This window comes from Symphalangus syndactylus, chromosome 5 (genome assembly GCF_028878055.3).
Source record: "Symphalangus syndactylus isolate Jambi chromosome 5, NHGRI_mSymSyn1-v2.1_pri, whole genome shotgun sequence".
In the NCBI taxonomy this organism is placed as follows: domain Eukaryota; kingdom Metazoa; phylum Chordata; class Mammalia; order Primates; family Hylobatidae; genus Symphalangus; species Symphalangus syndactylus.
The window spans coordinates 113,576,275-113,591,591 of record NC_072427.2 but is presented as its reverse complement, the minus strand read 5'-3'; the positions used below and the strand labels follow the sequence as shown (position 1 = coordinate 113,591,591).

Sequence of the window (15,317 nt, the reverse complement as noted above, 5' to 3'; positions counted from 1 at the left end):
TTACCCACATCTTTTTCCCTCTAATATCAGAGCTTTACAATGTTTTGATTACAATTTTTTCCTTTTACAGATTTGAAAGATGAAAATACCATGTATGTTTTGTCATTTTATTTACATTAACCGAAAATCTTCAAGTTTTTTTTTTTTCACTCTTTTCAAACCCTTCTTAGTGTTTTTAAAAAGCAGCTTTTTTGAGGTTCAGTTTGCTACAGTGAACTGTGCATTTCTTTCTTTTTGACATTAAAAATCTAACATTTTTCATTTTACATATTTTGCCATTATCCAACTTGGTCTTTCAAAAACTGGTTCTTTTTTCACTATTTCTTTCAGTATACAGTACAAAACAAAAGCCTTGTACATAGTAGTAGACCTATCAATAAGCATTTCTGAGTTAGCTGAGATTAGGGTGACTAACTCTCCTGATACGCCCGGGACTGAGGGATTTCCTGGACTACAGGATTTAAAGTGCTAAACTGGGAAAGTTCTAAGCAAACTGGTCCCAGGACAAGTTGATCACCCTATTATGATCCCATAAGAAAGGCTGAAAATCTACTTCTAAAAAAAGAAGAAACACGTATTTTTTATAGTTTCCTGTTGTAATACATTTTTTATGGTTTCTAGTTTTCTAACTGGCTTCCTAATTTTTACAATTAGAAATTCCTTCTTATGCCCAGATAGTCTACATTTTCTTTCTTAAAAAAACACTGAATATATGTCCTCTAAAGTATTTATTTCTTGTGGAAAAGTTATTTATGATTTACAGTGCCATTGTCATTTCTGACAAGGTTGGGTCTTTTTATGTTGAATTGCCAATCTCATTTTTATTAAGTTAATATCTGAAAAGTTATTTATGATTTACAGTGCCATTGTCATTTCTGACAAGGTTGGGTCTTTTTATGTTGAATTGCCAATCTCATTTTTATTAAGTTAATATCTGCATATAAAGAATCACCTAATTGTATATATTACAACAGTTACTAACCCCCAGGGGATAATGACTTTCAGTTATTTAATCTGTTTGGTATTAATTCATATCTTTAAATAGAATATTTGGGTTTTTTTATTTTTAAATATATTTATTCACTGTTTCTCACTAATGCTAATGTTACTCGAGTAGTAGGACCTATTAATATATGTTGTGTGCATTCTTGGATGCATATGTCATTGCCAGTCATCTCTTAATTTTGTTTTTTTGTTTCTCTGTTCAAGAAAATTTCTAACCACCAGTGATCACTGTCCCAATTGCTAATTGCAGTTTTGTAGAGAACACCAAGGAAATGGGAAATTAAAGTGATCTGTTTATTTTAATCCTCAAGAAACCAAAGCGATCTTCTCTTAATTCTTATTATTTCAGTTTCTTATAATTTAGGAAAAAAGTGTCTTTCATTTCAACATAAACTGTGAATTCTGGTGTCTTCTATCAAGACCTGCTTCTCTTTGGAATAGACAGAAATCAAATAATTATTTCTTAGCATTGTAATAAACATTCCAAAATATGACACTTGTTATCTTATTCAGCAGTCAGTTCAGTGTATTTGATTTCTCCTTCAAGTCTCTGAATTTCTTGAATCACTGATGCCCAGTCTTAAAACAGTGGAGGTGGTTTTGCCTTTTTCTTTTCCTTTTTAAAATTTATTTATTTTTATTATTTTTTGAGACAGAGTTTTGCTTTATTGCCCAGGCTGGAGTGCAGTGGCATGATCTCAGCTTACTGCAATCCCTGCCTTCGAGGTTCAAGGGATTTTTGTGCCTCAGCCTCCCCAGTAGCTGGGATTATAGGCATATGCCATCGTGCCAGGCTAATTTGTGTATTTTTAGTAGAGACATGGTTTTGTCATGTTGGCCAGGATGTTCTCAAACTCTTTTTATTTTTTTTTTGTTATACTTTAGGTTTTAGGGTACATGTGCACAATGTGCAGGTTTGTTACATATGTATCCATGTGCCATGATGTTTTGCTGCACCCATTAACTCATCATTTAGCATTAGGTATATCTCCTAATGCTGTCCCCCCCACCCCACCCCCCCCCCAACGCACAACAGTCCCCGGAGTGTGATGTTCCCCTTCCTGTGTCCATGAGTTCTCATTGTTCACTTCCCACCTATGAGTGAGAACATGTGGTGTTTGGTTTTTTGTCCTTGCGATAGTGTACTGAGAATGATGATTTCCAGTTTCATCCATGTCCCTACAAAGGACATGAGCTCATCATTTTTTATGGCTGCATAGTATTCCATGGTGTATATGTGCCACATTTTCTTAATCCAGTCTATCGTTGTTGGACATTTGGGTTGGTTCCAAGTCTTTGCTATTGTGAATAGTGCTGCAATAAACATATGTGTGCATGTGTCTTTATAGCAGCATGATTTATAGTCCTTTGGGTATATACCCAGTAATGGGATGGCTGGGTCAAATGGTATTTCTAGTTCTAGATCCCTGAGGAATCGCCACACTGACTTCCACAATGGTTGAACTAGTTTACAGTCCCATCAACAGTGTAAAAGTGTTCCTATTTCTCCACATCCTCTCCAGCACCTGTTGTTTCCTGACTTTTTAATGATGGCCATTCTAACTGGTGTGAGATGGTATCTCACTGTGGTTTTGATTTGCATTTCTGTGATGGCCAGTGATGATGAGCATTTTTTCATGTGTTTTTTGGCTGCATAAATGTCTTCTTTTGAGAAGTGTCTGTTCATGTCCTTCGCCCACTTTTTGATGGGGTTGTTTGTTTTTTTCTTGTAAATTTGTTTGAGTTCATTGTAGATTCTGGATATTAGCCCTTTGTCAGATAAGTAGGTTGCGAAAATTTTCTCCCATTCTGTAGGTTGCCTGTTCACTCTGATGGTAGTTTCTTTTGCTGTGCAGAAGCTCTTTAGTTTAATTAGATCCCGTTTGTCAATTTTGGCTTTTGTTGCCATTGCTTTTGGTGTTTTAGACATGAAGTCCTTGCCCACGCCTATGTCGTCAATGGTATTGCCTAGGTTTTCTTGTAGGATTTTAATGGTTTTAGGTCTAACATTTAAGTCTTTAATCCATCCTGAATTAATTTTTGTATAAGGTGTAAGGAAGGGATCCAGTTTCAGCTTTCTACATATGGCAAGCCAGTTTTCCCAGCACCATTTATTAAATAGGGAATCCTTTCCCCATTTCTTGTTTTTGTCAGGTTTGTCAAAGATCAGATAGTTGTAGATATGCGGAATTATTTCTGAGGGTTCTGTTCTGTTCCATTGATCTATGTCTCGGTTGTGGTACCAGTACCATGCTGTTTTGGTTACTGTAGCCTTGTAGTATAGTTTGAAGTCAGGTAGCGTGATGCTTCCAGCTTTGTTCTTTTGGCTTAGGATTGACTTGGCGATGTGAGCTCTTTTTTGGTTCCATATGAACTTTAAAGTAGTTTTTTCCAATTCTGTGAAGAAAGTCATTGGTAGCTTGATGGGGATGGCATTGAATCTATAAATTACCTTGGGGAGTATGGCCATTTTCACGATATTGATTCTTCCAACCCATGAGCATGGAATGTTCTTCCATTTGTTTGTGTCCTCTTTTATTTCACTGAGCAGTGGTTTGTAGTTCTCCTTGAAGAGGTCCTTCACGTCCGTTGTAAGTTGGATTCCTAGGTATTTTATTCTCTTTGAAGCAATTGTGAATGGGAGTTCACTCATGATTTGGCTCTCTGTTTGTCTGTGATTGGTGTACAAGAATGCTTGTGATTTTTGTACATTGATTTTGTATCCTGAGACTTTGCTGAAGTTGCTAATCAGCTTAAGGAGATTTTGGGCTGAGACAATGGGGTTTTCTAGATATACAATCATGTCATCTGCAAACAGGGACAATTTGACTTCCTCTTTTCCTAATTGAATACCCTTTATTTCCTTCTCCTGCCTGATTGCCCTGGCCAGAACTTCCAGCACTATGTTGAATAGGAGTGGTGAGAGAGGGCATCCCTGTCTTGTGCCAGTTTTCAAAGGGAATGCTTCCAGTTTTTGCCCATTCAGTATGGTATTGGCTGTGGGTTTGTCATAGATAGCTCTTATTATTTTGAGATACGTCCCATCAATACCTAATTTATTGAGAGTTTTTAGCATGAAGGGTTGTTGAATTTTGTCCAAGGCCTTTTCTGCATCTATTGAGATAATCATGTGGTTTTTGTCTTTGGTTCTGTTTATATGCTGGATTACATTTATTGATTTGCATATGTTGAACCAGCCTTGCATCCCAAGGATGAAGCCCACTTGATCATGGTGGATAAGCTTTTTGATGTGCCGCTGGATTCGGTTTGCCAGTATTTTATTGAGGATTTTTGCATCAATGTTCATCAAGGATATTGGTTTGAAATTCTCTTTTTTGGTTATGTCTCTGCCAGGCTTTGGTATCAGGACGATGCTGGCCTCATAAAATGTGTTAGGGAGGATTCCCTCTTTTTCTATGGATTGGAATAGTTTCAGAAGGAATGGTACCAGTTCCTCCTTGTACCTCTGGTAGAATTTGGCTGTGAATCCATCAGGTCCTGGACTCTTTTTGGTTGGTAAGCTATTGATTATTGCCACAATTTCAGAGCCTGTTATTGGTCTATTCAGAGATTCAACTTCTTCCTGGTTTAGTCTTGGGAGGGTGTATTTGTTGAGGAATTTGCCATTTCTTCTAGATTTTCTAGTTTATTTACATAGAGGTGTTTGTAGTATTCTCTGATGGTAGATTGTATTTCTGTGGGATCGATGGTGATATCCCCTTTTTCATTTTTTATTGCATCTATTTGATTCTTCTCTCTTTTCTTCTTTATTAGTCTTGCTAGCGGTCTATCAATTTTGTTGATCTTTTCAAAAAACCAGCTCTTGGATTCATTAATTTTTTGAAGGGTTTTTTGTGTCTCTATTTCCTTCGGTTCTGCTCTGATTTTAGTTATTTCTAGCCTTCTGCTAGCTTTTGAATGTGTTTGCTCTTGCTTGTCTAGTTCTTTTAATTGTGATGTTAGGGTGTCAATTTTGGATCTTTCCTGCTTTCTCTTGTGGGCAGTTAGTGCTATAAATTTCCCTCTACACACTGCTTTGAATGTGTCCCAGAGATTCTGATATGTTGTGTCTTTGTTCTTGTTGGTTTCAAAGAACATCTTTATTTCTGCCTTCATTTCATTATGTACCCAATAGTCATTCAGCAGCAGGTTGTTCAGTTTCCATGTAGTTGAGCGGTTTTGAGTGAGTTTCTTAATCCTGAGTTCTAGTTTGATTGCACTGTGGTCTGAGAGACAGTTCGTTATAATTTCTGTTCTTTTACATTTGCTGAGGAGAGCTTTACTTCCAACTGTGGTCAATTTTGGAATAGGTGTGGTGTGGTGTTGAAAAAAATGTATATTCTGTTGATTTGGGGTGGAGAGTTCTGTAGATGTCTATTAGGTCGACTTTGTGCAGAGCTGAGTTCAATTCCTGGATATCCTTGTTAACTTTCTGTCTCGTTGATCTGTCTAATGTTGACAGTGGGGTGTTAAAATCTCCCATTATTGTTTGGGAGTTTAAGTCCCTTTGTAGGTCACTCAGGACTTGCTTTATGAATCTGGGTGCTCCTGTGTTGGGTGCATATATATTTAGGATAGTTAGCTCTTCTTGTTGAATTGATCCCTTTACCATTATGCAATGGCCTTCTTTGTCTCTTTTGATCTTTGTTGGTTTAAAGTTTATTTTATCAGAGACTAGGATTGCAACCCCTGCCTTTTTTTGTTTTCCATTTGCTTGCTAGATCTTCCTCCATCCCTTTATTTTGAGTCTATGTGTGTCTCTGCACGTGAGATGGGTTTCCTGAATACAGCACACTGATGGGTCTTGACTCCTTACCCAGTTTGCCAGTCTGTGTGTTTTAATTGGAGCATTTAGCCCATTTACATTTAAAGTTAATATTGTTATGTGTGAATCTGATCCTGTCATTATGATGTTAGTTGGTTATTTTGCTCGTTAGTTGCTGCAGTTTCTTCCTAGCCTCGATGGTCTTTACAATTTGGCATGTTTTTGCAAGGGCTGGTACCAGTTGTTCCTTTCCATGTTTAATGCTTCCTTCAGGAGCTCTTTTAGGGCAGACCTGGTGGTGACAAAATCATTCAGCATTTGCTTGTCTGTAAAGTATTTTATTTCTCCTTCACTTCTGAAGCTTAGTTTGACTGGATATGAAATTCTGGGTTGAAAATACTTTTCTTTAAGAATGTTGAATATCGGCCCCCACTCTCTTCTGGCTTGTAGAGTTTCTGCCTTGAGATCAGCTGTTAGTCTGATGGGCTTCCCTTTGTGGGTAACCCGACCTTTCTCTTTGGCCGCCCTTAACATTTTTTCCTTCATTTCAACTTTGGTGAATGTGACAATTATGTGTCTTGGAGTTGCTCTTCTCGAGGAGTATCTTTGTGGCGTTCTCTGTATTTCCTGAATCTGAATATTGGCCTGCCTTGCTAGATTGGGGAAGTTCTCCTGGATAATATCTTGCAGAGTGTTTTCCAACTTGGTTCCATTCTCCCCGTCATTTTCAGGTACACCAATCAGACGTAGGTTTGGTCTTTTCACATAGTCCCAAATTTCTTGGAGGCTTTGTTCATTTCTTTTTATTCTTTTTTTTCTCTAAACTTCCCTTCTCGCTTCATTTCATTCATTTCATCTTCCATCACTGATACCCTTTCTTCCAGTTGATCGCATCTGCTGCCGAGGCTTCTGCAATCTTCGTGTAGTTCTCGATACTTGGCTTTCAGCTCCATCAGCTCCTTTAAGCTCTTCTCTCCATTGGTTATTCTAGTTATCCATTCGTCTAATTTTTTTTTCAAAGTTTTTAACTTCTTTGCTATTGTTTTGAATTTCCTCCCGTAGCTCGGAGTAGTTTGAACATCTGAAGCCTTCTTCTCTCAACTCGTCAAAGTCATTCTCCGTCCAGCTTTGTTCCGTTGCTGGTGAGGAACTGCGTTCCTTTGTAGGAGGAGAGGTGCTCTGCTTTTTAGTTTCCAGTTTTTCTGCTCTGTTTTTTCCCCATCTTTGTGGTTTTATCTACTTTTGGTCTTTGATGATGGTGATGTACAGATGGGTTTTTGGTCTGGATGACCTTTCTGTTTGTTAGTTTTCATTCTACCAGACAGGACCCTCAGCTGCAGGTCTGTTGGAGTTTGCTAGAGGTCCACTCCAGACCCTGTTTGGCTGGGTGTCAGCAGCAGTGGCTGCAGAACAGCGGATTTTCGTGAGACCACAAATTCAGCTATCTGATAGTTCCTCTGGAAGTTTTGTCTCAGAGGAGTACCCGGTCGAGTGAGGTGTCAGTCTGTCCCTACTGGGGGGTGCCTCCCAGTTAGGCTGCTCGGGGGTCAGGGACCCACTGTAAGAAGCAATCTCTCCGTTCTCAGATCTCCATCTGCATGCTGGGAGAACCACTACTCTCTTCAAGGCTGTCAGTCAGACAGGAACATTTAAGTCTGCAGAGGTTCCTGCTGAATTTTTGTTTGTCTGTGCCCTGCCCCCAGAGGTGGAGCCTACAGAGGCAGGCAGGCCTCCTTGAGCTGTGGTGGGCTCCACCCAGTTCGAGCTTCCTGGTTGCTTTGTTTACCTAAGCAAGCCTGGGCAATGGCGGGCACCCCTCCCCCAGCCTCGCTGCTTCCTTGCAGTTTGATCTCAGACTGCTGTGCTAGTAATCAGCGAGACTCCGGGGGCATAGGACCCTCCGAGCCAGGTGCGGGACACAATCTCCTGGTGTGCCGTTTTCCAAGCCCATTGGAAAAGCGCAGTATTAGGGTGGGACTGACCCGATTTTCCAGATGCCGTCTGTTACCCCTTTCTTTGACTAGGAAAGGGAACTCCCTGACCCCTTGTGCTTCCCGAGTGAGGCAATGCCTTGCCCTGCTTCGGCTCGCGCACAGTGCGCTGCACCGACTCCTGCACCCACGTTTGGCACTCCCTAGTGAGATGAACCCGGTACCTCAAATGGAAATGCAGAAATCACCTGTCTTCTGTGTGGCTCAGGCTGGGAGCTGTAGACCGGAGCTGTTCCTATTCAGCCATCTTGGCTCCACTCCCGAATATTTGGGTTTTTTATTCACAGTTTACACATTACCTGTTGAATTTGCTTCTATGGAATATGAATGATGAGCGCTCTTTCTTTTGCTGCTTCACATAACGCTGTGAGACACAGCTCCCATCCCCCATACACACACACGTAAAATCTTGTAATTTTAATTATATCAGAATTCTGCATTTGTAATATTACTCTGTATGCTATATATGATTGAGTTATAAATATTACTACTTTCTGTTTTTCCCTCAACTTTTGTTTTCCTTAAACTTAGTTGTTTTGTTTTTTGGTTTGCTTAGTTTATGTGTATTACTGATTTAGTTTAAAGCTGTCCACTGCTTGTTTAAATCTCTCATTCTGCCTTTACCAGTTTTATCTTCTTGGAACATCTATTCTGGAGCTTTATGACCTGCCCCAATCTGTATTGGTTTTTCTTTTCTCCTGATCCATAACTAATAACTTGAGATCTCCTTTCACCATCATTCTGGTGATTCCCTTTGCATCCTTTCCTTTGTATATTTTCTGTATTTCATATATTTTTCTTTATTGGTTTGCTTTATGATTTTGATAGTACAGCAAGAAAGCATGGGCAAGAATCAAGTTTGTGGAAGAGAGGCCGGGCGCGGTGGCTCACGCTTGTAATCCCAGCACTTTGGGAGGCCGAGGCGGGCGGATCATGAGGTCAGGAGATCGAGACCATGGTGAAACCCCGTCTCTACTAAAAAATAGAAAAAATTAGCCAGGCGTGGTGGCGGGCGCCTGTAGTCCCAGCTACTCGGAGAGGCTGAGTCAGGAGAATGGCGTGAACCCGGGAGGGGGAGCTTGCAGTGAGCCGAGATTGCGCCACTGCACTCCAGCCTGGGCGACAGAGCGAGACTCCGTCTCAAAAAAAAAAAAAAAAAGTTTGTGGAAGAGGGACAGAGCATTTTCTTAAATAAGTTATGTTATATTGCAACTCTCAGCGCATAATCTAAATACTGTGGTTAATAAACTTCAGTGAATCTGAGGTAAAAATTTTCAAGTTGCTTTGGAGAGTTTTGAGTCAAGTTTGACGTTTTACTCATAGCATAAGGAGATTGTGCTCTTTGTCAGATGTTAAAAATAATTACTACAGAATTTCTGTTTCGCTAACCATTCTCCTTACTATCATCATACTCCCTTTCATGCTTTTTTTTCTGCTGGAAAAACACAAGAATAGGGGGAATGTACATTAGGAAGGAAGTAGTTTATATGTTGATATTAGCAGCCAGACTGCCTGGGCCGACTGCTTTGTAGCTTTGATTTTGGGCAAATTATTCAATCTTTGTATCTCAGTTTCCTGAGGTGTTAAATAACTAATTTATTGAGTCACTGTGAGCTTTAAATAAATTCTATCAATGTTATGCTTTTAAAGTAGTATCTGGTTGATAGTAAATGCTCAGAATTTAGCTGTTATTGTTGTTAGTATTATCACAAAGCTTATCTTATGTGTCCAGTTCTGGTCCACATATAGTCGGAGATGAAAAATGAGAAAAATGAATGTGCCATATCTGTGTCAAGGACCTTTATTTGCTAATATAATTTTTTTAACTCATTTGTTAGAAATTGTCAGTACCATTTTGGAGTAACAAAATTAACAGTTTCATTTGGCTTAACCTAATAATTACTATCATAAAACCCTCTTTCTACCTTTTTATGTCTTTAGTGTGTGTATATGTTTATAAAATTTCTGAAGTTTGTGTACATTTTCACCTATCTGTGATATGAGTGTAACCCCTCTATGTAAACATACATCAAGTTGTTTCTAATTAATGCATGTTTTTGGTAAAAGTAGAAGCATTTGGACAACTCTAGCTGATAATATGTCGCCTTAAAAATTTTTTCATATGAAAAATGAAAGTAATATATACAAAATGCAGTTGTATTCAGTAATATAGAGGTGTCTAAAGTAAAACTAACAATGACAGTCTCTGCCACTGCCATGGCCCTATTGTAACCATTCTTAGCACTGTGTATCTTGTTTTTTTCTTTTTGTTTATAACAATGCACATATACAGAGACTTAAAATTTTTTTAATGTAGATTTTACTGTTCATAATATTTTGTAACATATCACTCAGAAATCTATTGTGGGCTTAAAGTTTAGACAATATCACATTATCTTTACTAGCTGTCTGCATACACACATACACACATGCACACACACGTGTACACATGTACACACATGCACACGTGTACACACACACAGTATTCCATGCTATAGATGTATTCTCGTTTCTTATATCTTACCCTCTTTATGGACATGTGTCCTATATTTTCTCCCAGTCTACCATTTCTATTTGAATTAGAGTACCTTTTTTCTTAAACAGGTTTTAAAATAGTATATTCATTTTCCTACTTTATGGATTTTTTTTTGCCATATTAAAAGATCTACTCTTACACAAAGTTATATAAATTTTCCCACTATTTACTTAAAATACTTTTCTTAGTAAATTTTTATTTTGTAAATTCAAATGCTTACTGTTTAACTCATTAGCATTTTATTTGGGCTTTTCTGCATTCTGTATTAAATGAATTTGATGTTTTTCTTTTTTGTGCTGTCTTCATCAAGTTTGCAATTAGGGTTATGTTAGCTTTGGTAAATGAGTTTGAGAGCTTTCCTGTTTTTTTAGTACTTCACCGTGTTATCGTAGGAATGATCTGTTCTGTTAGTTAGAACTCACTCGTAAGATCATACGAGCCGAGTGCCTTCTTGTGGGGTAGATCTTTTAACACATTTTCTTGGTTCATTCCACAGTTATTGGCATGTTTAAATATGCTACCTTTTTTTGATTTATTCTAATCATCATCAACATTCAGTATTAATTCATAAAATATGTACACACCATAGAATCTAACATATGGTCGCTGCTTCTGTCTTCCTGTTTCCCCACAATTAGATATAGTATGTTTAAATTTTTGTTCTTTTTCGTGTTTAGTGTATTATAGATTGAGGGAAAAGTTGTTTTGTTTTGTTTTGTTTTGTTTTGTTTGAGGCAAAGTCTCACTCTGTCGCCCAGGCTGGAGTGCAGTGGTGCGATCTTGGCTCACTGCAACCTCTGCCTCCCAGGTTCAAGCAATTCTCCTGCCTCAGCCTCCTGAGTAGCTGAGACTACAGGGGCCTGCCGCCACTCCCAGCTAATTTTTGTATTTTTAGTGGAGATGGGGTTTCACCATATTGGCCAGGCTGGCCTCAAACTCCTGATCTTGTGATCTGCCCTCCTCGGCCTCCCAAAGTGCTGGGCTTGCAGACATGAGCCACCACGCCCAGCTGTGTTTTTGTTTTTTTTAATACCTCTTCTGTCCTGGCACGTCCTAAAAAAATCTTGGTCGGGTCTATTTTACATTAGCTTTTTGGCTATGAAAGAAAGCTTTTTAACTCTGCGCCTGTTTAGGTACTTCTGAATATGGATTTCCTTATGTATTATGATTAGACCAACTTTTTAATACTCTAAATGTTTGCTAGTGATAAGAATAGTGATGCCACTATCAGCCTTGTTATAAGAAACTTAGGTCTGAGTAAGTGGACTTGCTAAAGTTTAACCTCCGAATTAGGAGGTTACCAACCCAGTCATAGGAACTCTTTCAACCACAGGCCATCATCCCACATGAAAGTCTACCCTATAAGAATGCGGTATGAAAAAGTTAATAGGCAAAGTTGATCTGGAAAAAAAATGCAAGAGGATGAGACTGGGCTACACTACACTAACTTGAGTCCTTCTTCAAATTGACTTTAATGGTTAAGACTAGTTTCTACTATAGAAAATCCCCAAATAACAGTGGCTTACAGAGAGAAGATTCTGTTGTGTAAAAATGAAATTCAGAAGAAAGCAATACAAAGTTTCTAAGATAAGCAAAAATAAAAGCCAGAAGATAAAAACAAAATATTTTCAAAGTACTGGTTGCTTGTATGTATGTGTAGAGGTGGGAGGGTCATATTATAATTACAATTATGGGATTAGTGTGAAGTTTTTTCATTTATTTTAAAAGACATTAAAATTTCTTTTTTTGTAAATATTTTGTCGGTATCAAAGTACCCTTAGGGTTTTATTGAAGTAATATTTTCGTATTATAAAAATTTTTTCTTAATAGTTGTTTCATTGCTTTATAATAATGGTGTCCCCACTTGACATAACTTTATCACCCTTTTTTGCTTTTGAAATGTCTCTTAATCACTTTGTTTATTCAATAGATACAAAAATGTTTATTAGAATATAAAACATGCTGAAAAGTACAACGCATTGAATTTTTTTGTGTATGTGATACTTTCCTTGTTTACATGGCCTTTTAAGGAATGTGAAGGGGAAGAAATATTTATCAACATGGTATTAATGAAATCTTGTTCCCTAAAGGTATACGCAGGCCTAAGTCGTCAATGCAAAAAATACACTTCTCCATGCATCTTGTTAAATTCAAGTCAGCGGTCCAACACTTCCATGCTTAGCCAAAGAAGACTCTTTTCCTCTTGGCTATGTACATTTGTAGCCTGAGTTTTAAGTGCCACATCTTTCAAGTCAGTTACACATCCTGCCTTTAGGCTCTCAGACTTGTACTTCCAACTCTGGGTTATCACAGTGTGTGTTTACCCATGTGACCACCAACTAGGCCAAGAGGTAGAACATCAGGAGTATTCCAGAAGTACCTTTTTTCCTCCTTCCCATCACTACAGTCTGTCCATACCCAAAAGTAGCCATTATCTGGACTTCCAACAACATACGTTAGTTTTCTTGTTGGCCTTTATACACTTGGCATCTTTTACTCTAGGTCCTTTTTTGTCTGTCTGCTTTTACTCAACAGTGTGTTTGGAGCTTCATCCATGTTATACAGTTGTCATTTCTTCCCTCTCATGGTATTTTGTTGTATAACTGTAATTTTTTTCTATCCTTCTGTTGGTGGACATACTAAAAAGGTATTGCCTTTTTATATGCAGGGCATGGTCCTGAATCCAGGAATGTAGCTGGGATAATGATGGACTGAGTTCCTACGTTTTATTGTCTTCTGTTGTGTTCTTTAGTAAGGTTTTATAATTTTATTTCATAACAGTCTTATGTCCTTTTGTTTAATTTATTCCTAGATAATTTTTTTTTTTTGCCTTTATGAATAGGGTCATTTACTCATTTTCTGCTAGGGACAGAAACATTAATTAGAGTTATTAGTATGATAAAGAACCAGTTTAATGTAGAAAAAGAACATAAAATGAGAGAACAGAGCTAGTATCTAGAGGGCTTCTTAGAAAAAGTGACGTATAAACTAGTAATACATAATCCAAAATGTAGAATGTAAGCGTTTTTCTCTCACTTCCTAATTCTCACTCCACAGTGAGCATCTATTCATTGTTTCTTGTATATCCTAGAGAGATGAGACTGACTTACATTCAGGCATTCATCCTATATTTATAATTTAAATAAAAGTAGAAGTATACTCTTTCTATTTGCTTCTTTTTCTTGAGTTTATTTTTTATGTATATGTAATTATTCATATCAGGATTTGTAGATTTATCTGAGTATTTTTCCTTTGTTTCCTAGAGTTTATCAAAATTTATTTAAATATTCTCCTAGAATAGGGTGTTCATGTTACAACAAATTTGAAGAAAGTTAATACATTTCCACCCACAATAGAGGCTGATGGGAGCAATATGTCAGCACACTGATAAGTTACTCATACTCTAATTTAGGAAACTCTGTCTCCTGCTAGCTGTTACCAGCAAGGTCTCCATAGTCAAGTCCTGGGTTTAAATCCTAGCATTATCATTAGTAATTGTGACCTCAGGCAATTTATTAAATTATCAGAACCAGTTTATTCACTTGTGTGAGGAGTTATCTTGAGAATTAAATGAGATAATTCACATGGAACTCATAAGGCAGTGTCTGTCACATAAAGAACACCTAAGTTGTTACCTATTCTTATTAAATTTATCAGCGTTGTTGTTGTTGAATATTTGAGTTATTTTCAATATCGTGAACATTTTTGTGCATATATTATTGAACACTTACGTGAACATGGCAGAATTGACAAGTCAAAATGCTTGCAAATTTTAAATACCAGTATTATCAAATTGCCTACATATAGTTATATTGATTTATTCTACTATTGATATTTGTCTAAAAAAACATTAAAAATGTAATCTCATATTTCAAAATGTATTTCTTTGATCTTTGTGAGGGTCAGTTTTCTTCATAAATATTTTGGCAATTGGTATTTATGTTGACTGTCATTCCTCTTTATACGTTTATTACGTTGAGTTTTTGTAGTTAAATGAACATTTGATTTTCTAAGACAATTGATTCATCTATAATTTGCAAATTATATTTTGTGGTTTATAATTTGTCTTTTAAATTTATTTTTATGTCTTAGTTTACACAATTTTTTAGATCTTATAAAATACAGCAACTTTTTTTTATAGATTTGGGCCTGCGATCACTTAAAAAATTATGGAAAATTTTAATTCTACTACTTTCATGGTTTTATAATACTTTTTGTTTTGATTACAAGAGAAGATTTTAGCTTTCTCTGAATAGTAAAATATCCAGATAGTCTAAACATAAAATACTGACTAATGCCTCCTTTTCACACTGACTTGACACATATACTAAATCATACCTATACTAAATCCCTTTTCAGGGATTTATACTTAATCATATACTAAATCCCTACTTATAAGTAGTTCTAACTGGGTCTCTGTATTCCACTGGTCTAATTTTCTGCTTTTGTACAATTCACTGAATACAAATGATCTTATTGTAGATCGTTTGTAATACACTTTCACATTTTGTTCGAAGAACACTTAGTAATTTTTGTTCTTTTATAAACAGGAAGTTTGGCAAGCCTCATTTTTCTTCTGATGATTTTTAAAATCAATTGCTACTTCCTTTCCAAATCCTTTTAGAATTATATTTATGTGTTAATTTAACATGAAGCAGATAATTTTTTTTTTTTAGTATTTTGAGTCTTGCCCAAAAGGAACATGATACGCCTTTTCACTTTCCTTGTCTTCTGTTGTATTCTTTAGTAAGGTTTTATAATTTTATTTCATAATAGTCTTATGTCCTTTTGTTTAATTTATTCCTAGATTTTTTTTTTGCCTTTATGAATAGGGTCATTTACTTCCACTTTTTTTTTTAACCAGGTTATTGAAGGGGTAGGTAATGGGATAATTAATTAATTTAACATGTTTATGTTGTATTTAGTTAACTTTATTGAACTCTTTGTTTTCTAATGGTTTTTCATTTTATTTTCTTGATTATTTCAGCAAACTGTCTCCCAAAAATTACTTTCTATATCT

General features: G+C 36.7%; 1 protein-coding gene across 7 annotated transcripts in view; it reads left to right on the top strand.

The window, feature by feature from the left end:
- USP25 (ubiquitin specific peptidase 25) overlaps positions 1-15,317 on the top strand; it is a 162,357-nt gene that overhangs the window by 123,821 nt on the left and 23,219 nt on the right. The window lies entirely within an intron of this gene.